A 25200-nucleotide genomic window follows, 5' to 3' on the forward strand; every position below is an offset into this window, starting at 1 on the left:
TACAACCCTAGATAGCTCGGTGGAATTTTATAAGAAAGAGATTCCTAATTGATCCTAACATATTTTAAATGTGGTGGATATGCATGCCAGAAACATGTTGAAGATGCAAATGACCTAAGGATCCAATAATTTCAAGGAGAAGAAAAAATAAAATTCTCTAGTTAAAGTGCGGTGGGATATTTTCCAGAGCCAAACAACCCACTTTTGGCCTTTTTTACAAAAAGCGGACTTAAAAAATCACAGATACTTTTTTGAATTATCTCTCTCAGCATTTGTGCATTTCCATTTTGGATGTTATATTTTTTTCAAACTTGAGTTTTTCACTCTCCTAATTTTCTCGTAAACAAAAAGATAAGGCAAATATAGATCACAACATAATGGAAATTTTAGAGTTTATGTATGCAAAAGAACTTGAAAAATATAATAAATGTGAGTGAAGAAATTATTTTCACGCACTAAAAAAAACACCAATGTTTTTGTATTCACTTTGGGGAAATTCCACTAGTACAACCCCAGATAGCTTGGTAGAATTTTATAAGAAAGAGATTCCTAATTGATCCTAACATGTTTTAATGTGGTGGATATGCATGCATGAAAAATTTTGATGATGCAAATGACCTAGTGATCCAAAAATTTCAAGGAGTAGAAAAAATTAAAATTCTCATGTAAATGTGCGGTTGAATATTTATCAGAGCCAAACAATCCACTTTTTGCCTATCTTACAAAAAGCGCACCTATAAAATCCCAGATACTTTTTGGAATTAGTTCTCTCAGCATTAATGCATTTCCATTTTGGATGTTCAATTTTTTTTTTCAAACATGAGTTTTTCACTCTCCCTGTTTTCTCGTAAACAAAAATATAAGGCAAATATAGATCACAACAAAATGGAAATTTTAGAGTTTATGTGTGCAAAAGAATTTGAAAACTATAATAAATGTGAGTGAAGAAAATTATTTTCATGTACTAAAAATGGACACCAAATTTTTGTTATCCACGTTTGGGAAATTCCACTAGTACAACCCCAAATAGCTTGGTGCAATTTTAAAAGAAAGAGATTCCAAACTGATCCAAACATGTTTTAAATGTGGTGGATATACATGCCAGAAACATGTTGAAGGTGCAAATGACCTAATGATCAAAAAATTTCTAGGAGTAGGAAAAATTAAAATTCTCAAGTTAACGTGCGGTGGGATATTTTCCGGAGCCAACAACCCACTTTTTGCTTATTTTAAAAAAAGCGGACCTAAAAAATTGCAGATACTTTTAGGAATTATCTCTCTCAGCATTTGTGCATTTCCATTTTGGATGTTCAATTTTTTTTTTCAAACATGAGTTTTTCACTCTCCCTGTTTTCTCGTAAACAAAAAGATAAGGCAAATATAGATCACAATAAAATGGAAATTTTAGAATTTATGTATGCAAAAGTATTTGAAAACTATAATAAATGTGAGTGAAGAAAATTATTTTCACGCACTAAAATGTTATTGTATCCACGTTGGGGAAATTCCACTAGTACAACCCCAGAAAGCTAGGTGGAATTTTATAAGAAAGAGATTCCTAATTGATCCTAACATGTTTTAAATGTGGTGGATATGCATGCCAGAAATATGTTGAAGATGCAAATGACCTAATCATCTAAAAATTTCAAGGAGTAGAAAAATTAAAATTCTCACGTAAACGTGCGGTTGTATATTTATCAGAGCCAAACAACCCACTTTTTGCCTATTTTACAAAAAGCGGACCTAAAAAATCATAGATACTTTTTGGAATTATCTCTCTCAGCATTTGTGCATTTCCATTTTGGATGTTATTTTTTTTTTCAAACTTGTGTTTTTCTCTCTCCCAGTTTTCTCGTAAACAAAAAGATAAAGCAACTATAGATCACAACAAAATGGAAATTTTAGAGTTTACGTTTGCAAAAGAATTTGAAAACTATAATAAATGTGAGTGAAGAAAATTATTTTCATGCACTAAAAATTAACACCAAAGTTTTGTTATCGACGTTGGAGAAATTCCACTAATACAACCCCAAATAGCTTGGTGGAATTTTAAAAGAAAGAGATTCCAAATTGATCCTAATATATTTTAATTGTGGTGGATACGCATGCCAGAAACATGTTGAAGGGGAAAATGACCTAATGATCCAAAAATTTCTTGGAGTAGGAAAAATTAAAATTCTCAAGTTAAAGTCTAGTGGGGTATTTACCAGAGCCAAACAACCCACTTTTTGCCTATTTTACAAAAAGCGGACCTCAAAAATCATAGATACTTTCGGGAATTATCTCTCTCAGCATTTGTCCATTTCCATTTTGGATTTTCAATTTTTTTTTCAAACTTGAGTTTTTCACTCTCCTAGTTTTCTCGAAACAAAAAGAAAAGGCAAATATAGATCACAACAAAATGGAAATTTTAGAGTTTATGTATGCAAAACAATTTGAAAACTATAATAAATGTGAGTGAAGAAAATTATTTTCACGCACTAAAAATGAACACCAATGTTTTGTTATCCACGTTGGGGAAATTCCACTAGTACAACCCCAGATAGGTAGGCGGAATTTTATAAGAAAGACATTTCTGAATGATCCTAACATGTTTTAAATGAGGTGGATATGTATGCCAGAAACATGTTGAAGATGCAATTGACCTAATGATCCTAAAATTTCAAGCAGTAGAAAAAAATAAAATTCTCAAGTTAACGTGTGGTAGGATAATTACCAGAGCCAAACAACCCAGTTTTTGCCTATTTTACGAAAAGAACACCTAAAAAATCATAGACACTTATTGGAATTATCTCTCTCAGCATTTGTGCATTTCCATTTTGGATGTTCAATTTTTTTTTCAAACTTGAGTTTTTCGCTCTCCCAGTTTTCTCTTAAACAAAAAGATAAGGCAAATATAGATCACAACAAAATGGAAATTATAGAGTTTATGTACGCAAAAGAATTTGAAAACTATAATAAATGAGAGTGAAGAAAATTATTTTCACGCAATAAAAATGAACACCAAAATTTTGTTATCTACGTTGGGGAAATTCCTCTACTACAACCCCAGATAGCTCGGTGGAATTTTATAAGAAAGAGATTCCTAATTGATCCTAACATATTTTAAATGTGGTGGATATGCGTGCCAGAAACATGTCGAAGATGCAAATGACCTAAAGATCCAATAATTTCAAGGAGAAGAAAAAATTAAAATTCTCTAGTTAACGTGCGGTGGGATATTTTCCAGAGCCAAACAACCCACTTTTGGCCTTTTTTACAAAAAGCCGACCTAAAAAATCACAGATACTTTTTTGAATTATTTCTCTCAGCATTTGTACATTTCCATTTTGGATGTTATATTTTTTTCAAACTTGAGTTTTTCACTCTCCCAGTTTTCTCGTAAACAAAAAGATAAGGCAAATATAGATCACAACAAAATGGAAATTTTAGAGTTTATGTATGCAAAAGAATTTGAAAACTATAATAAATGTGAGTGAAGAAATTATTTTCACGCACTAAAAAAAAACACCAATGTTTTTGTATCCACGTTGGGGAAATTCCACTAGTACAACCCCAGATAGCTTGGTAGAATTTTATAAGAAAGAGATACCTAATTGATCCTAACATGTTTTAATGTGGTGGATATGCATGCATGAAAAATTTCGTAGATGCAAATGACCTAATGATCCAAAAATTTCAAGGAGTAGAAAATATTAAAATTCTCACGTAAACGTGCGGTTGAATATTTATCAGAGCCAAACAATCCACTTTTTGCCTATCTTACAAAAAGCGGACGTATAAAATCCTTGATACTTTTTGGAATTAGTTCTCTCATCATTAATGCCTTTCCATTTTGGATGTTCAATTTTTTTTTCAAACATGAATTTTTCACTCTCCCTGTTTTCTCGTAAACAAAAATATAAGGCAAATATAGATCACAACAAAATGGAAATTTTAGAGTTTATGTATGCAAAAGAATTTGAAAACTATAATAAATGTGAGTGAAGAAAATTATTTTCACGCACTAAAAATGAACACCAAATTTTTGTTATCCACGTTTGGGAAATTCCACTAGTACAACGCCAGATAGCTTGGTGCAATTTTAAAAGAAAGAGATTCCAAACTGATCCTAACATGTTTTAAATGTGGTGGATATACATGCCAGAAACATGTTGAAGGTGCAAATGACCTAATGATCAAAAAATTTCTAGGAGTAGGAAGAATTAAAATTCTCAAGTTAACGTGCGGTGGGATATTTTCCTGAGCCAACAAACCACTTTTTGCTTATTTTAAAAAAAGCGGACCTAAAAAATTACAGATACTTTTTGGAATTATCTCTCTCAGCATTTGTGCATTTCCATTTTGGATGTTCAATTTTTTTTTTTCAAACATGAGCTTTTCACTCTCCCTGTTTTCTCGTAAACAAAAAGATAAGGCAAATATAGATCACAACAAAATGGAAATTTTAGAGTTTATGTATGCAAAAGAATTTGAAAACTATAATAAATGTGAGTGAAGAAAATTATTTTCACGCAAAAAAAATCAACACCAATGTTATTGTATCCACGTTGGGAAATTCCACTAGTACAACCCCAGATAGCTTGGTGGAATTTTATAAGAAAGAGATTCCTAATTGATCCTAACATGTTTTAAATGTGGTGGATATGCATGCCATAAATATTTTGAAGATGCAAATGACCTAATGATCTAAAAATTTCAAGGAGTAGAAAAATTAAAATTCTCACGTAAACGGGTGGTTGTATATTTATCAGAGGCAAACAACCCACTTTTTGCCTATTTTACAAAAAGTGGACCTAAAAAATCACCGATACTTTTTGGAATTATCTTTCTCAGCATTTGTGCATTTCCATTTTGGATGTTATTTTTTTTTCAAACTTGAGTTTTTCACTCTCCCAGTTTTCTCGTAAACAAAAAGCTAAGGCAAATATAGATCACAACAAAATGGAAATTTTAGATTTTATGTTTGCAAAAGAATTTTAAAACTATAATAAATGTGAGTGAAGAAAATTTTTTTCATGCACTAAAAATTAACACCAAAGTTTTGTTATCAACGTTGGAGAAATTCCACTAATACAACCCCAGATAGCTTGGTGGAATTTTAAAAGAAAGAGATTTCAAATCGATCCTAACATATTTTAAATGTGGTGGATACGCATGCTAGAAACATGTTGAAGGGGCAAATGACCTAATGATCCAAAAATTTCTAGGAGTTGGAAAAATTAAATTTCTCAAGTTAACGTGCGGTGGGATATTTTCCAGAGCCAACAACCCAATTTTTGCAAATTTTACAAAAACTGGACCTAAAAAATCACAGATACTTTTTGGAATTATCTCTCTCAGCATTAATGCATTTCCATTTTGGATGTTCAATTTTTTTTTTCAAACATGAGTTTTTCACTCTCCCTGTTTTCTCATAAACAAAAAGAAAAGGCAAATATACATCACAAAAAAATGGAAATTTTAGAGTTTTTGTATGCAAAAGTTTTTGAAAACTATAATATATGTGAGTGAAGAAAATTATTTTCACCTACTAAAAATGAAAACCAAATTTTTGTTATCCACGTTTGGGAAATTCCACTCGTACCACCCAAGATAGTTTGGTGGAATTTTAAAAGAAAGAGATTCCAAATTGATCCTAACATATTTTAAATGTAGTGGATACCCATGCCAGAAACATGTTGAAGGGGCAAATGACCTAATAATCCAAAAATTTCTAGGAGTAGGAAAAATTAAAATTCTCAAGTTAACGTGCGGTGGGATATTTTCCAGAGCCAACAACCCACTTTTTTCCTATTTTACAAAAAGTTGACCTAAAAAATCCTAGATACTTTTTGGAATTATCTCTCTCAGCATTTGTGCATTTCCATTTTGGAATTTTAATTTTTTTTTAAAACATGAGTTTTCACTCTCCCAGTTTTTTCGTAAACAAAAAGATAAGGCAAATATAGATCACAACAAAATGGAAATTTTAAAGTTTATGTATGCAAAATAATTTGAAAACTATAATAAATGTGAGTGAAGAAAGTTATTTTCACCCACTAAAAATGAACAGCAAAGTTTTGTTATACACGTTGGGGAAATTCCACTAGTACAACCCCAGATAGCTTGGTTGAATTTTATAAGAAAGAGATTCTTGAGTGATCCTAAAATGTTTTAAATGTTGGATATGCATGCCAGAAACATGTTGAAGATGCAAAAAACCAAATGATCCAAAAATTTTAAGCAGTAGAAAAAATTAAAATTCTCAAGTTAACGTGCGGTGGGGTATTTACAAGAGCCAAACAACCCACTTTTTGCCTTTTTTAAAAAAAGAGGACCTAAAAAATCACAAATACTTTTTGCAATTATCGCTCGCAGCACTTGTGCATTTCCATTTTGGATGTTCAATTTTTTTTTTCAAACTTGAGATTTTTACTCTCCGAGTTTTCTCTTAAACAAAATGATAAGGCAAATTTAGATCACAAAAAGATGGAAATTTCAGAGTTTATGTATGCAAAAGAATTTGAAAACTATAATAAATGTGAGTGAGGAAAATTATTTTCACACTCTAAAAATGAACCCAAACGTTTTGTTATCCACGTTGGGGAAATTCCACTAGTACAACCCCAGATAGCTTGGTGGAATTTTATAAGAAAGAGATTCCTAATTGATCCTAACAAATTTTGAATGTGGTGGATATGCGTGCCAGAAACATGTTGAAGATGCAAAAGACCTAATGATCTAAAAATTTCATGGAGTAGAAAAAATTAAAATTCTCAAGTTAGCATGCGGTGGGATATTTACCAGAGCCAAACCACCCACTTTTTGCCTATTTAAGAAAAAGCGGACCTAAAAAATCACAGATACTTTTTGAAATTATCTCTCTCAGCAATTGTGCATTTCCATTTTGGATGTTCAATTTTTTTTTCAAACTTGAGTTTTGGAATCTCCAAGTTTTCTCGTAAACAAAAAGATAAGGCAAATATAGATCACAACAAAATGGAAATTTTAGAGTTTATTTATGCAAAAGAATATGAAAGCTATAATAAATGTGAGTGAAGAAAATTATTTTCCCGTTCTAAAAAAGAACGCCAAAGCTTTGTTATCCACGTTAAGGAATTTCCACTAGTTCAACCCCAGATAGCTTGGTGGAATTTTATAAGAAAGAGATTCCTAAATGATCCTAACATGTTTGAAGTGTGGTGGATATGTGTGCCAGAAACATCTTGAAGATGCAAATGACCTAATGATCCAACAATTTCTACGAGTACAAAAAATTAAAATTCTCAAGTTAACATGCAGTGGGATATTTTCCAGAGCCAAACAACCCACTTTTTACCTATTTTATAAAAAGCGGACCTAAAAAATCACAGATACTTTTTGGAATTATCTCTCTCAGCATTTGTGCATTTCCATTTTAGATGTACAATTGTTTTTTGAAACTTGAGCTTTTCACTCCCCCAGTTTTCTCGTAAACAAAAAGATAAGGCAAATAAAGATCACCACAAAATGGAAATTTTCGAGTTTATGTATGGAAAAGAATTTGAAAACTATAATAAATGTGACTGAAGAAAATTATTTTCACGCATTAAAAATGAGCACCAAAGTTTTGTTATCCACAGTGGGGAAGTTCCACTAGTACAACCCCAGATAGCTTTGTGGAATTTTATCAGAAAGAGATTCCAAATTGATCCTAACATGTTTTAAATGTGGTTGATATGCATGCCATAAACATATTGAAGATACAAAATGACCTAATGATCCAAAAATTTCTAGGAGTAGACAAAATTAAAATTCTCAAGTTAACATGCGGTGGGATATTTTCCAGAGCCAAACCACCCACTTTTTGCCTATTTAACAAAAAGCGGACCAAAAAACTCACAGATACTTTTTGGAATTATCTCTCTCAGCATTTGTGCATTTCCATTTTGGATGTTCAATTTTTTTTTTCAAACATGAGTTTTTCAATCTTCCATTTTTCTCTAAAACAAAAGGATAAGGCAAATATAGATCAGAATAGAATGGAAATTTTAGAGTTTATCTATGCAAAAGAATTTGAAAACTATAATAAATGTGAGTGAAGAAAATTATTTTCACGCTCTAAAAATGAACACCAAAGGATATTCCACTAGTACAACCCCAGATAGCTTGGTGGAGTTTTATATGAAAGAGATTACAAATTGATACTAACATGTTGAAGATGCAAATGACCTAATGATCCAAAGATTTCCAGGAGTAGAAAAAATTAAAATTTTCAAGTTAACGAGCAGTGGGTTATTTTCCAGAGCCAAACAACCCACTTTTTGCCTATTTTACAAAAAGTGGACCTAGAAAATCACAGATACGTTATGGAATTATTTCTCTCAGCATTTGTGCATTTCCATTTTGAATGTACAATTTTTTTTTGCAAACATGAGTTTTGCACTCTCGTTGTTTTCTCTTAAAAAAAAAAAGAAAAGACAAATATAGATCACAACAAAATGGAAATTTTAGAGTCTATATATGCAAAAGAATTTGAAAACTATAATAATAATGAGTGAAGAAAATTATTTCCACGCACTAAAAATAAACACCAATGTGTTTGTATCCACGTTGGGGAAATTCCACTATTACAACCACAGATAGCTTGGTGGAATTTTATGAGAAAGAGATTCCTAATTGATCCTAACATGTTTTAAATGTGGTGGATATACATTCCAGAAACATGTTGAAGATGCAAATGACCTAATGATCAAAAAATTTCATGGATTAGAAAAAATTAAAATGCTCACGTAAACGTATGGTTGTATATATATCAGAGCCAAAGAACCCACTTTTTGCCTATATTACAAAAAGCGGACCTAAAAATCATCGATACTTTTTGGAATTATCTCTCTCAGCATTTGTGCATTTCCATTTTGGATGTTCAATTTTTTTTTTCACACTTGAGTTTTTCACTTTCCCAGTTTTCTCGTAAACAAAAAGATAAGGCAAATATAGATCACAACAAAATGGAAATTTTAGAGTTTATGTATGCAAAAGAATTTGAAAACTATAATAAATGTGATTGAAGAAAATTATTTTCACGTACTAAAAATGAACACCAATGTTTTGTTATCCACGTTGGGGAAATTCCACTAGTACAACACCAGATAGCTTGGTGGAATTTTATAAGAAAGAGATTCCTAATTGATCCTAACATGTTTTAAATGTAGTGGATATGCGTGCCAGAAATATGTTGAAGATGCAAATGACATAATGGTCCAAAAATATCGAGTAGAAAAAATTAAAATTCTCAAGTTAACATGCGGTGGGATATTTACCAGAGCCAAACAACCCACTTTATGCCTATTTAAAAAAACACGGACCAAAAAATCACAGATACTTTTTGGAATTATCTCTCTCAGCATTTGTGCATTTTCCATTTTGGATGTTCAATTTGTTCTTCAAACTTGAGTTTTTCTATCTCCCAGTTTTCTCGTAAACAAAAAGATAAGGCAAATATAGATCACAACAAATTTTAGAGTTTATGTATGCAAAAGAATATGAAAACTATAATAAATATGAGTGCCGAAAATTATTTCCACGCACTAAAAACGAACACCAATGTTTTTGTATCCACGTTGGGAAAATTCCACTATTACAACCCTAGATAGCTTGGTGGAATTTTATAAGAAAGAGATTCCTAATTGATCCTAACATGTTTTAAATGTGGTGGATATGCATTCCAGAAACATGTTGAAGATGCAAATGACCTAATGATCCAAAAATTTCATGGAGTAGAAAAAATTAAAATGCTCACATAAACGTGCGATTGTATATATATCAGAGCCAAACAACCCGCTTTTTGCCTATTTTACAAAAAGCGGACCTAAAAATCATAGATACTTTTTTGAATTATCTCTCTCAGCATTTGTGCATTTCCATTTTGGATGTTCAATTTTTTTTTTCACACTTGATTTTTTCACTTTCCCAGTTTTCTCGTAAACAAAAAGATAAGGCAAATATAGATCACAACAAAATGGAAATTTTAGAGTTTATGTATGCAAAAGAATTTGAAAACTATAAAAAATGTGATTGAAGAAAATTATTTTCACGTACTAAAAATGAACACCAAAGTTTTGTTATCCATGTTGGGGAAATTCCACTAGTACTACACCAGATAGCTTGGTGGAATTTTATAAGAAAGAGATTCCTAATTGATCCTAACATGTTTTAAATGTGGTGGATATGCGTGCAGGAAACAAGTTGAAGATGCAAATGACATAATGATTCAAAAATTTCGAGTACAAAAAATTAAAATTCTCAAGTTAACGTGCGGTGGGATATTTACCAGAGCCAAACAACCCACTTTATGCCTATTTAACAAAACATGGAAAAAAAAATCACAGATACTTATTATCTCTCTTGGCATTTGTGCATTTCCATTTTGGATGTTCAATTTTTTTTTCAAACTTGAGTTTTTAAATCTCCCAGTTTTCTCGTAAACAAAAAGAAAAGGCAAATATAGATCACAAAAAAATGGAAATTTTAGAGTTTATGTATGCAAAAGAATATTAAAACTATAATAAATGTGAGTGAAGAAAATTTTTTTCAAGCACTAAAAGTGAACACCAAAGTTTTGTTATCCACGTTAAGGAATTTCCACTAGAACAACCCCAGATAGCTTGGTGGAATTTTATAAGAAAGAGATTCCTAATTGATCCTAATATGTTTTAAATGTGGTGGATATGCGTGCAAGAAATATGTTGTAGATGCAAATGACCTAATGATCCAACAATTTCTAGGAGTAGAAAAAATTAAAATTCTCAAGTTAACGTGCGGTGGGATATTTTCCAGAGCCAAACAACACACTTTTTGCCTATTTTTTAAAAACTGGACCTAAAAAAACACAGATACTTTTTGGAATTATCTCTCTCAGCTTTTGTACATTTCCATTTGGGATGTTCAATTTTTTTTTGAAACTTGAGTTTTTCACTCTCCCAAATTTCTCGTAAACAAAAAGATAAGGAAAATATAGATCACAAGAAAATGGAAATTTTCGAGTTTATTTATGGAAAAGAATTTGAAAACTATAATAAATGTGAATGAAGAAAATTATTTTCACGCATTAAAAATGAACACCAAAGTTTTGCTATCCACGTTGGGGAAATTCCACTAGTACAACCCCAGATAGCTTGGTGGAATTTTATAAGAAAGAGATTCCAAATTGATCCTAACATGTTTTAAATGTTGTGAATATGCATGCCATAAACATGTTGAAGATACAAATGACCTAATGATCAAAAAATTTCGAGTAGAAAAAATTAAGATTCTCAAGTTAACGTGCGGTAGGATATTTTCCAGAGCCAAACAACCCACTTTCTGCAAATTTTACAAAAAGCGGACCTAAAAAATCAGAGATACTTTTTTGGAAATAACACTCTCAGCATTTGTGCATTTCCATTTTGATCTTCAATTTTTTTTGAAACTTGAGTTTTTCACTCTCCCAGTTTTCTCGTAAACAAAAAGATAAGGCAAATATAGACCACAACAAAATGGAAATTTTCGAGTTTATGTATGGAAAAGAATTTGAAAACTATAATAAATGACTGTGTTGAAAATTATTTTCTCGCATTAAAAATGAACACCAAAGTTTTGTTATCCACGTTGGGGAAGTTCCACTAGTACAACCCCAGATGGCTTGGTGGAATTTTATAAGAAAGAGATTCCAAATTGATCCTAACATGTTTTAAATGTGGTGGATATGCATGCCATAAACATGTTGAAGATACAAATGACCTAATGTTCAAAAAATTTCAAGGAGTAGAAAAAATTAAATTTCTCAAGTTAATGTGCGGTGGGATTTTTTCCAGAGCCAAACAACCCACTTTTTGCCTATTTTACAAAGGCGGACCTAAAAAATCACAGATACTTTTTGGAATTATCTCTCTCAGCATTTGTGCATTTCCTTTTTGATGTTCAATTTTTTTTTTCAAACATGAGTTTTTCACTCTCCCTGTTTTCCCGTAAACAAAAAGATATGGAAAATATACATCACAACAAAATTGAAATTTTAGAGTTTATGTATGCACAAGAATTTGAAAACTATAATAAATGTGAGTGACGAAAATTATTTTCATGCACTAAAAATGAACACTAATGTTTTTGTATCTACGTTGGGGAAATTCCACTACTACAACCCCAGATAGCATGTTGGAATTTTATAAGAAACAAATTCCCAATTGATCCTAACTTGTTTTAAATGTGGTGGATATGCTTTCCTGAAATATGTTGAAGATGCAAATGACCTAATGATCCAAAAATTTCAAGGAGAAGAAAAAATTAAAATTCTCATGTAACCGTGCGGGTATATATTTATCAGAGCCATACAACCCACTTTTTGCCTATTTTACAAAAAGCGGACCTAAAAAATCATAGATACTTTTTGGAATTATCACTCTCAGCATTTGTCCATTTCCATTTTGGATGTTCAATTATTTTTTCCAAACTTGAGTTTTTCACTCTCCCTGTTTTCTCGTAAACAAAAAGATAAAAAAAATATAGATCACAACAAAATGAAAATTTTAGAATTTATGTATGCAAAAGAATTTGAAAACTATAATAAATGTGAGTGAAGAAAATTATTTTCACGCACTAAAAATGAACACCAAAGTTTTGTTATCCCTGTTGGGGAAATTCCACTAGTACAACCCTAGATAGCTTGGTGGAATTTTATAAGAATGAGGTTCCTAATTGATCCTAACAAGTTTTAAATGTGGTGGATATGCATGCCGGAAACACGTTAAAGATGCAAATGACCTAATGATCCAAAAATTTCAAGGAGTAGAAAAAAATAAAATTCTCAAGTTAACGTGCGGTGGGATATTTACCAGAGCCAAACAACCCACTTTATGCCTATTGAACAAAACGCGGACCAAAATATCACAGATACTTATTTGAATTATCTCTCTCAGCATTTGTCCATTTCCATTTTGGATCTTCAATTTTTTTTTTCAAACTTGAGTTTTTCACTCTCCCAGTTTTCTCGTAAACAAAAAGATAAGGCAAATATAGATCATAACAAAATGGAAATTTTTGGGTTTATGTATGCAAAAGAATTGGAAAACTATAATAAATGTGAGTGAAGAAAATTATTTTCACGCACTAAAAATAAACACCAAAGTTTTGTAATCCACGATGGAAAAATTCCCCTACTACAACCCCAAATACTTTGGTGGAATTTTAAAAGAAAGAGATTCCTAATTCATACGAACATATTTTAAATGTGGTGGATTTACATGCTAGAAACATGTTGTAGATGCAAATGACCTAATGATCCAAAAATTTCTAGAAATAGAAAAAATTAAAATTCTCAAGTTAATGTGCGGTGGGATATTTACCAGAGCCAAACAACCCAATTTTTGCCTATTTTACAATAATCGGACATAAAAAATCCCATATACTTTTTTGAATTATCTCTCTTAGCATTTGTGCATTTCCATTTTGGATGTTCAATTTTTTTTTGCATACATGAGTTTTTCACTCTCCCTGTTTTCTCGTAAACAAAAAGATAAGGCAAATATAGATCACAACAAAATGGAAATTTTTGAGTTTATGTATGCTAAAGAATTTGAAAACTATAATAAATGTGTGTGAAGAAAATTATTTCCACGCACTAAAAATGAACACCAATGTTTTTGTATCCACGTTGGAGATATTCCACTAGTACAACCCCAGACAACTTTGTGGAATTTTATAAGAAAGAGATTCCTAATTCATCCGAACATGTTTAAATGTGGTGGATAGGCATTCCAGAAACAAGTTGAAGATGCAAATGACCTAATGATCATAAAATTTCATGCAGTAGAAAAAATTAAAATGCCCACGTAAACGTGCGGTTATATATATATCAGACCCAAACAACCCACTTTTTGCCTATTTTAAAAAAAGAGGACCTAAAAAATCATAGATACTTTTTGGAATTATCTCTCTCAGCATTTATGCATTTCCATTTTGGATGTTCAATTTTTTTTTTCACACTAGAGTTTTTCACTCTCCCAGTTTTTCGTAAACAAAAACATAAGGAAAATATAGAGCACAACAAAATGGAAATTTTAGAGTTTATGTATGCAAAAGCATTTGAAAACTATAATAATGGTGATTGAAGAAAATTATTTTCACGCACTAAAAATGAACACCAAAGTTTTGTTATCCACGTTGGGGAAATTCCACTAGTACAACCCCAAATAGCTTGGTGGAATTTTATAAGAAAGAGATTCCTAATTGACCCTAACATGTTTTAAATGTGGTGGATATGCATGCCTGTTGAAGATGCAAATGACCTAATGATCCAAAAATTTCATGGAGTAGAAAAAATTAAAATTCTCAAGTTAACATGCGGTGGGATATTTTCCAAAGCAAACCACCCACTTTTTACCTATTTAAAAAAAAAGCGGACCCAACAAATCACAGATACTTTTTGGAATTATCTCTCTCAGCATTTGTGCATTTCCATTTTGGATGTTCAATTTTTTTTTTTCAAACTTGAGTTTTTGAATCTCCAAGTTTTCTCGTAAACAAAAAGATAAGGCAAATATAGATCAGAACAAAATGGAAATTTTAGACTTTATGTATGCAAAAGAATGTGAAAACTATAATAAATGTGAGTGAAGAAAATTATTTTCACGCACTTAAAATGAACAACAAAGTTTTGTTATCCACGTTGGGGAAATTCCACTAGCACCACCCCAGATAACTTGGTGGAATTTTATAAGAAAGAGATTCCTAATTGATCCTAACATGTTTTAAAGGTGGTGGATATGCGTGCCAGAAACATGTTGAAGATGCAAACGACCTAATGATCCAACAATTTCTACGAGTTGAAAAAATTAAAATTCTCAAGTTAACGTGTGGTGGGATATTTTCCAGAACCAAACAACCCACTTTTTGCCTATTTTATAAAAAACAGACCTAAAAAATCACATATACTTTTTGGAATTATCTCTCTCAGCATTTGTGCATTTCCATTTTGGATGTTCAATTTTTTTTTGAAACTTGAGTTTTACACTCTCCCAGTTTTCTCGTAAACAAAAAGATAAAGCAAATATAGATCACAACAAAATGGAAATTTTCGAGTTTATGTATGGAAAATAATTTGAAAACTATAATAAATGTGAGTGAAGAAAATTATTTTCACGCATTAAAAATGAACACCAAAGTTTTGTTATCCACGTTGGGGAAGTTCCACAAGTACAACCCCAGATAGCTTGGTGGAATTTTATAAGAAAGAGATTCCTAATTGATCCTAGCATGTTTTAAATGTGGTGGATATGCATGCCATAAACATGTTGAAGATACAAATGACCTAATGATCCAAAAATTTCTAGGAGTAGAAAAAATTAAAATTCTCAATTTAACGTGCAGTGGCGCTTTATAGTGCCTTATTGTGTCCTATTGTTATAAGCGCCCCTTTAAAGCAGGCACTTGCAGTTTTTCAGCTTGCTGGATCAGAGTCAACGGTACGACAGACAGCGCTGCCTACACGCGCATTCCCTCCCGAGGGATATTTTCCAGAGCCAAACAACCCACTTTTTGCCAATTTTACAAAAAGTGGACCTAAAAAATCATAGATACTTCTTGGAATTATCTCTTTCAGCATTTGTGCATTTCCATTTTGATCTTCAATTTTTTTTTGAAATTTGAGTTTTTCAATCTCCCAGTTTTCTCGTAAACAAAAAGATAAGGCAAATATAGATCACAACAAAATGGAAATTTTCGAGATTATGTATGGAAAAGAATTTGAAAACTATAATAAATGTGAGTGAAGAAAATTATTTTCATGCATTAAAAATATACACCAAAGTTTTCTTATCCACGTTGGGGATGTTCCACTAGTACAAGCCCAGATAGCTTGGTGGAATTTTATAAGAAAGAGATACCAAATTGATCCGAACATGTTTTAAATGTGGTGGATATGCATGCCACAAACATGTTGAAGATACAAATGACCTAACGATCCAAAAATTTCTGGGAGTAGAAAAATTAAAATTCTCAAGTTAACGTGCGGTGGGGTTTTTTCCAGAGCCAAACAACCCACTTTTTTCCTATTTTACAAAAAGCAGATCTAAAAAATCACAGATACTTTTAGGAATTATCTCTCTCAGCATTTGTGCATTTCCATTTTGATGTTTAAATTTTTTTTTCAAACTTTAGTTTTTCACTCTCCCTGTTTTCCTGTAAACAAAAAGATATGGCAAATTAGATCACAACAAATGGGAAATTTTAGAGTTTATGTATGCACAAGAATTTGAAAACTAAAATAAATGTGAGTTAAGAAAATTATTTTCACGCACTAGAAATGAACACCAATTTTTTTGTATCCGCATTGGGGTAATTCCACTTGTACAACCCCAGATAGCTTGTTCGAATTTTATAAGAAAGAGATTCCTAATTGATCCTAACATGTTTTAAATGTGGTGGATATGCATGCCAAAAACATGTTGAAGATGCAAATGACCTAATGATCCAAAAATTTCAAGGAGTAGAAAAAATTAAAATTCTCACGTAACTGTGCGGGTATCTATTTATCAGAGCCAAACAACCCTCTTTTTGCCTATTTTACATAAAGCGGACCTAAAAAATCACAGATACTTTTTGGAATTATCACTCTCAGCATATGTCCATTTCCAGTTAGGATGTTCAATTTTTTTTTCAAATTTAATTTTTTCTCTCTCCCTGTATTCTCGTAAACAAAAATATAAAGCCAACATAGATAACAACAAAATGGAAATTATAGAGTTTATGTATGCAATAGAATTTGAAATCTATAATAAATGTGAGTGAAGAAAATTATTTTCACGCACTAAAAATGAACACCAAAGTTTTGTTATCCACGTTAAGGAAATTCCACTAGTACAACCCTTGATAGCTTGGTGGAATTTTATAAGAAAGAGATTCCTAATTGATCCTAACAAGTTTTAAATGTGGTGGATATGCGTGCTAGAAACACATCGAAGATGCAAATGACCTAATGATCCAAAAATTTCAAGGAGTAGAAAAAAATAAAATTCTCAAGTTAACGTGTGGTGGGATATTTACCAGAGCCAAACAACCCACTTTATGCCTATTGAACAAAACGCGGACCAAAAAATCACAGATACTTTTTGGAATTATCTCTCTCAGCATTTGTGCATTTCCATTTTGGATGTTTAATTTTTTTTTTCAAACTTGAGTTTTTCCCTCTCCTTGTTTTCTCGTAAACAAAAAGATAAGGCAAACACAGATCACAAAAAAATGGAAATTTTTGAGTTTATGTATGCAAAAGAATTAGAAAACTATAATAAATGTGAGTGAAGAAAATTATTTTCACGCACTAAAAATGAACACCAAAGTTTTTGTATACACGTTTGGGAAATTCCACTAGTACAACCCCAGATAGCTTGGAGGAATTTTATAAGAAAGAGACTCCTAATTGATCCTAACATGTTTTAAATGAGGTATTCATGCAAGCCAGAAACATGTTGAAGATGTAAATGAGCTAATGATCCAAATATTTCGAGGAGTAGAAAAAATTAAAATTCTCAAGTTATCGTGCGGTGGGATATTTACCAGAGCCAAACAACCCACTTTTTGCCTATTTTAAAAAAAGCGGACCTAAAAAATGACAAGTACTTTTTGGAATTATCTCTCTTAGCATTTGTACATTTCCATTTTGGATGTTCAATTTTTTTTTTCAAACATGAGTTTTTCGCTCTCCCAATTTTCTCGAAAACAAAAAGATAAGGAAAATATAGATCGCAACAAAATGGAAATTTTAGAGTTTATGTTTGGAATAGAATTTGAAAACTATAATAAATGAGAGTGAAGAAATTATTTTCACGCACTAAAATTGAACAAAAATGTTTTTGTATCCGCGTTGGGGAAATTCCACTAGTACAACCCCAGATAACTTGTTGGAATTTTATAAGAAAGAGATTCCTAATTGATCCTAACATGTCTTAAATGTGGTGGATATGCATGCCAGAAAGATGTTGAAGATGGAAATGACCTAATGATCCAAAAATTTCAAGAAGTAGAAAAAATTAAAATTCTCATGTAACAGTGCGGTTGTATATTTATCAGAGGCAAACAACCCACTGTTTGCCTATTTTACAAAAAGCAGACCTAAAAAATCACAGATACTTTTTGGAATTATCACTCTCAACATTTGTCCATTTCCATTTTGCATGTTCAATTTGTTTTTTCAAACTTGAGCTTTTCACTCTCCTATTTTTCTCGTAAAAAGGAAGATAAGGCAAATATAGCACAGAACAAAATGAAAATTTTAGAGTTTATGTATGCAAAAGAATTTGAAAACTATAATAAATGTGAGTGAAGAAAAAAATTTTCACGCACTAAAAATGAACACCAAAGTTTTGTTAAACAAACAGATTCCTAATTGATGCGAACATGTTTTACATGTAGTGGATATGCATGCCAGATACATGTTGTAGATGCAAATGACGTAATGATCCAAAAATTTCAAGGAGTAGAAAAATTTTAAATTCTCAAGTTAACGTGCGGTGGGATATTTACCAGAGCCAAACAACCCACTTTTTGCCTATTTTACAAAAAGCAAATCTAAAAAATCACATATTCTTTTTTGAATTATCTCTCTCAGCATTTGTGCATTTCGATATTGGATGTTAATTTTATTTTTTTCAAACTTGAGTTTTTCTCTTCCCCAGTTTTCTCGTAAAGAAAAAGATAAGGGAAATATAGAACACAACAAAAAGGAAATTTTAGAGTTTATGTATGCAAAAGAATTTGAAAACTATAATAAATGTGAGTGAAGAAAATTATTTTCATGCACTAAAAATGAATACAAAATTTTTGTTATCCACGTTGGGGAAATTCCTCTAGTACATCCCAAGATACTTTGGTGGAATTTTAAAACAAAGAGATTCCTAATTGATTCAAACATGTTTTAAATGTGGTGGATATGCATGACAAAAAGATGTTGTAGATGCAAATGACCTAATGATCAAAAATTTTCAAGGAGTAGAAAAAATTAAAATTCCCAAGTTAATATGCGGTGGGATATTTTCCATAGCCAAACCACCCACTTTTTGCCTATTTAACAAAAAGCGAACCTAAAAAAACACAGATACTTTTTTGAATTATCTCTTTCAGCATTTGTGCATTTACATTTTGGATGTTCAATTTTTTTATTTAAACTTGAGTTTTTGAATCTCCCAGTTTTCTCGTAAACAAAAAGATAAGGCAAATATAGATGACAACAAAATGGAAATTTTAGAGTTGATGTATGCAAAAGAATTTGAAAGCTATAAAAAATGTGAGTGAAGAATATTATTTTCCCACACTAAAAATGAACACCAAAGTTTTGTTATCCACGTTGGGGAAATTCCACTAGTACAACCCCAGATAACTTGGTGGAATTTTATAAGAAAGAGATTCCTAATTGATCCTAACATGTTTTAAATGTGTTGGATATGCGTGCCAGAAACATGTTGAAGATGCAAATAACCTAATGATCCAAAAATTTCTAGGAGTAGAAAAAATTAAAATTCTCAAGTTCATGTGCGGTGGGATATTTTCCAGAGCCAAACAACCCACTTTTTCCCATTTTACAAAAACCGGACCTAAAAAATCACAGATACTTTTTGGAATTATCTCTCTCAGCATTTGTGCATTTTTACTCTCCCTATTTTCTCGTAAACAAAAAGATAAGGCAAATGTAGATCACAACTAAATGGAAATTTTAGAGTTTAAGTAAGAAAAAGAATTTGAAAACTATAATAAATGTTAGTGAAGAAAATTATTCTCACGCACTAAAAATAAACACCAATGTTTTTGTATTCATGTTGGGGAAATTCCACTAGTACAACCCCAAATAGCTTGGTGGAATTTTATAAGAAAGAGATTCCTAAATGATCCTAACATGTTTTTAATGTGGTGGATATGCATGCCAGAAACATGTTGAAGATGCAAATGACCTAATGATCTAAAAATTTCAAGGAGTAGAAAAAATTAAAATTCTCACGTAAACGATCGGTTGTATATTTATCAGAGCCAAACAACCCACTTTTTTCCTTTTATTCAAAAAGCGGACCTAAAAAATCAAATATACTTTTTGGAATTATCTCTCTCAGCATTTGTAGATTTCCATTTTGGATTTTCAATTTTTTTTTCAAACTAGAGTTTTTCACTCTCCTAGTTTTCTCGTAAACAAGAAGATAAGGCAAAGATAGGTAACAACAAAATGGAAATTTTAGAGTTTATGGATGCAAAAGAATTTGAAAACTACAATAAATGTGAGTGAAGAAAATTATTTTCAAGCACTAAAAATGAACACCAAAGTTTTTTTATCCACGTTGGGGAAATTCCACCCCCAGATAGCTTGGTGGAATTTTATAAGAAAGAGATTCCTAATTGATCCTAACATGTTTTAAATGTGGTGGATATGCATGCGAGGAACATGTTCAAGATTGAAATGATCTAATGATCCAAAAATTTCAAGGAGTAGAAAAAATTAAAATTCTCAAGTTAATGTGCGGTGGGATATTTTCCAGAGCCAAACCACCCATTTTTTTCCTATTTAACAAAAAGTGGACCTAAAAAATGACATATACTTTTTGGAATTATCTATCTCAGCATTTGTGCATTTCCATTTTGGATTTAAAATTTTTTTTTGAAACTTCAGTTTTTCACTCTCCCTATTTTCTCGTAAACAAAAAGATAGGGCAAATATAGATCACAACAAATTGGAAATTTTAGAGTTTATGTATGCAAAACAATTTGAAAACTATAATAAATGTGAGTGAAGAAAATTAATTTCACGCACTAAAAATGAACTCCAATGTTTTGTTATCCACGTTGGGGAAATTCCACTAATACAACCCAAGATAGCTCGACGGAATTTTATGAAAAAGTGATTCCTGAGTGATCCTAACATGTTTTAAATGTGGTGGATATACGTGCCAGAAACATGTTGAAGATGCAAATCACTTAATGATCCAAAAATTTCAAGCAGTAGAAAAAATTAAAATTTTCAAGTTAACATGCGGTGGGATATTTACCTGAGCCAAACAATCCTCTTTTTGCCTATTGTACAAAAGCGGACCTAAAAAATCATAGACGCTTTTTGGAATTATCGCACTTAGGATTTGTGCATTTCCATTTTGGATGTTCAAATTTTTTTTTCAAACTTGAGTTTTTCACTCTTCTAGTTTTCTCTTAAACAAAAAGATAAGGCAAATATAGATCACAAAAAAATGGAAATTTAGAGTTTATGTATGCAAAAGAATTTTAAAACTATAATAAATATGAGTAAATAAAATTACTGTCACACACTAAAAATGAACACCAAAGTTTTGTTATCTACATTTGGGAAATTCCACTAGTACAACCCCAGATAGTTTGGTGGAATTTTATAAGAAAGAGAATCCTAATTGATCCTAACATGTTTTAAATGTGGTGGATATGAGTGCCAGAAACATGTTGAAGATGCAATTGACCTAATGATCCAAAAATTTCATGGAGTAGAAAAAATTTAAATTCTCAATTTAAAATGCGGTGGGATATTTTCAAGAGCCAAACCACCCATTTTTTGCCTATTTAACAAAGGGCAGAACTAAAAAATCACAGATGCTTTTTGGAATTATCTCTCTCAGCATTTGTGCATTTCCATTTTGGATGTTCAATTTTTTTTTCAAACTTTATTTTTTTAATCTCCCAGTTTTCTCGTAAACAAAAAGATAAGGCAAATATAGATCAAAACCAAATAGAAATTTTGGACTTTATGTATGCAAAAGAATTTGAAAACTATAATAAATGTGAGTGAAGAAAATTATTTTCACGCACTAAAAATGAACACCTAAGTTTTGTTATCCACGTTGGGGAAATTCCACTAGTACAACCCCAGATAGCTTGGTGGAATTTTATAAGAAAGAGATTCCTAATTGATCCTAACATGTTTTAAATGTGTGGATATGTGTGGCAGAAACATGTTAAAGATGCAAATAACCTAATGATCCAAAAATTTAAAGCTGTAGAAAAAATTAAAATTCTCAAGTTAACGTGTTTGGGATATTTACTAGAGCCAAACTACCCACTCTCCCTGTTATCTCGTAAACAACAAGATAAGGCAAATATAGATCATAATAAAGTGGAAGTTTTAGAGTTTATGTATGCAAAAGAATTTGAAAACTATAATAAATGCGGGTGAAGAAAATTATTTTCATGCACTAAAAATGAACACCAAAGTTTTGTTATCCACGTTGGGGAAATTCTACACTACAACCCCAGATAGCTTGGTGGAATTTTATAAGAAAGAGATTCCTAATTGATCCTAACTTGTTTTGAATGTGGTGGATATGCGTGCCAGAAACATATTGAAGATGCAAATGACCTTATGATCCAAAAATTTCGAGTAGAAAAATTTAAAATTCTCAAGTTAACGTGCGGTGAGATATTTACCAGAGCCAAACAACCCACTTTATGCCTATTTAACAAAACACGGACAAAAAAATCACAGATACTTTTTGGAATTATCTCTCTCTGCATTTGTGCATTTCCATTTTGGATGTTCAATTTTTTTTTCAAACATGAGTTTTTCACTCTCCCAGTTTTCTTGTAAACAAAAAGATAAGGCAAATATATATCACAACAAAATGGAAATTTTAGATTCTATGTATGCAAAAGATTTAGAAAACTAAAATAAATGTGAGTGAAAAAAATAATTTTCATGCACTAAAAAGGAACAACAAAGTTTTTTTATCCACGTTGGGGAAATTCCACGAGTACAACCCTAGATACTTTGGTGGATTTTTAAACAAACAGATTCCTAATTGATACGAACATGTTTTAAATGTGGTGGATATGCATGCCAGATACATGTTGTAGATGCAAATGACCTAATGATCCAAACATTTCAAGGAGTAGAAAAATTTTAAATTCTCAAGTTAACGTGCGGTGGGATATTTACCAGAGCCAAACAACCCACTTTTTGCCTATTTTACAAAAAGCGGATCTAAAAAATCACATATTCTTTTTTGAATTATCTCTCTCAGCATTTGTGCATTTCTATTTTGGATGTTAATTTTTTTTTTTTCAAACTTGAGTTTTTCTATATCCCAATTTTCTCGTAAAGAAAAAGATAAGGCAAATATAGAACACAACAATAAGGAAATTTTAGAGTTTATGTATGCAAAAGAATTTGAAAACTAAAATAAATGTGAGTGAAGAAAATTATTTTCACGCACTAAAAATGAATACAAAAGTTTTGTTATCCACGTTGGGCAAATTCCTCTAGTACATCCCCAGATACTTTGGTGGAATTTTAAAACAAAGAGATTTCTAATTGATGCGAACATGTTTTAAATGTGGTTGATATGTATGCCAAAAATATGTTGTAGATGCAAATGACCTAATGATCCAAAAATTTAAAGGAGTAGAAAAAATTAAACTTCCCAAGTTAATATGCGGTGGGATATTTTCCATAGCCAAACCACCCACTTTTTGCCTATTTAACAAAAAGCGAACCTAAAAAATCACAGATACTTTTTGGAATTATCTCTTTCAGCATTTGTGCATTTACATTTTGGATGTTCATTTTTTTTTTAAACTTGAGTTTTTGAATCTCCCTGTTTTCTCGTAAACAAAAAGATAAGGCAAATATAGATGACAACAAAATGGAAATTTTAGAGTTGATGTATGCAAAAGAATTTGAAATCTATAAAAAATGTGAGTGAAGAATATTATTTTCCCACACTAAAAATGAACACGAAAGTTTTGTTATCCACGTTGGGGAAATTCCACTAGTTCAACCCCAGATAACTTGGTGGAATTTTATAAGAAAGAGATTCCTAATTGATTCTAACATGTTTTAAATGTGGTGGATATGCGTGCCAGAAACATATTGAAGATGCAAATGACCTAATGATCCAAAAATTTCTAGGAGCAGAAAAAATTAAAATTCTCGAGTTCACGTGCGGTGGGATATTTTCCAGAGCCAAACAACCCCCTTTTTCCCATTTTACAAAAACCGGACCTAAAAAATCACAGATACTTTTTGGAATTATCTCTCTCAGCATTTGTGCATTTTCACTCTCCCTATTTTCTAGTAAACAAAAAGATAAGGCAAATATAGATCACAACTAAATGGAAATTTTAGAGTTTATGTATGCAAAAGAATTTGAAAACTATAATAAATGCTAGTGAAGAAAATTATTTTCACACACTAAAAATGAACACCAATGTTTTTGTATTCACGTTGGGGAAAGTCCACTAGTACAACCCCAAATAGCTTGGGGGAATTTTATAAGAAAGAGATTCCTAATTGATCCTAACATGTTTTAAATGTGGTGGATATGCATGCCAGAAACATATTGAAGATGCAAATGACCTAATGATCTAAAAATTTCAAGGAGTAGAAATAATTAAAATTCTCACGTAAACGATCGGTTGTATATTTATCAAAGCCAAACAACCCACTTTTTTCCTTTTATTCAAAAAGCGGACCTAAAAAATCAAAGATACTTTTTGGAATTATCTCTCTCAGCATTTGTAGATTTCCATTTTGGATTTTCAATTTTTTTTTTCAAACTAGAGTTTTTCACTCTCCTAGTTTTCTCGTAAACAAGAAGATAAGGCAAAGATAGATAACAAAAAAATGGAAATTTTAAAGTTTATGGATGCAAAAGAATTTGAAAACTACAATAAATGTGAGTGAAGAAAATTATTTTCATGCACTAAAAATGAACACCAAAGTTTTGTTATCCACGTTGGGGAAATTCCACCCCCAGATAGCTTGGCGGAATTTTATAAGAAAGAGATTCCTAATTGATCCTAACATGTTTTAAATGTGGTGGATATGCATGCGAGGAACATGTTCAAGATTGAAATGATCTAATGATCCAAAAATTTCAAGGAGTAGAAAAAATTAAAATTCTCAAGTTAATGTGCGGTGGGATATTTTCGACAGCGAAACCACCCATTTTTTGCCTATTTAACAAAAAGTGGACTTAAAAAATGACAGATACTTTTTGGAATTATCTCTCTCAGCATTTGTGCATTTCCATTTTGGATTTATCTTTTTTTTTTGAAACTTCAGTTTTTCACTCTCCTTGTTTTCTCGTAAACAAAAAGATAGGGCAAATATAGATCACAACAAATTGGAAATTTTAGAGTTGATGTATGCAAAAAAATTTGAAAACTATAATAAATGTGAGTGAAGAAAATTAATTTTCACGCACTAAA

Source organism: Aristolochia californica, unplaced genomic scaffold (assembly GCF_029961685.1).
Source record: "Aristolochia californica isolate CCGP_79_NKW_82.1479 unplaced genomic scaffold, dmAriCali1.0.hap1 SCAF_14, whole genome shotgun sequence".
Classification (NCBI taxonomy): domain Eukaryota; kingdom Viridiplantae; phylum Streptophyta; class Magnoliopsida; order Piperales; family Aristolochiaceae; genus Aristolochia; species Aristolochia californica.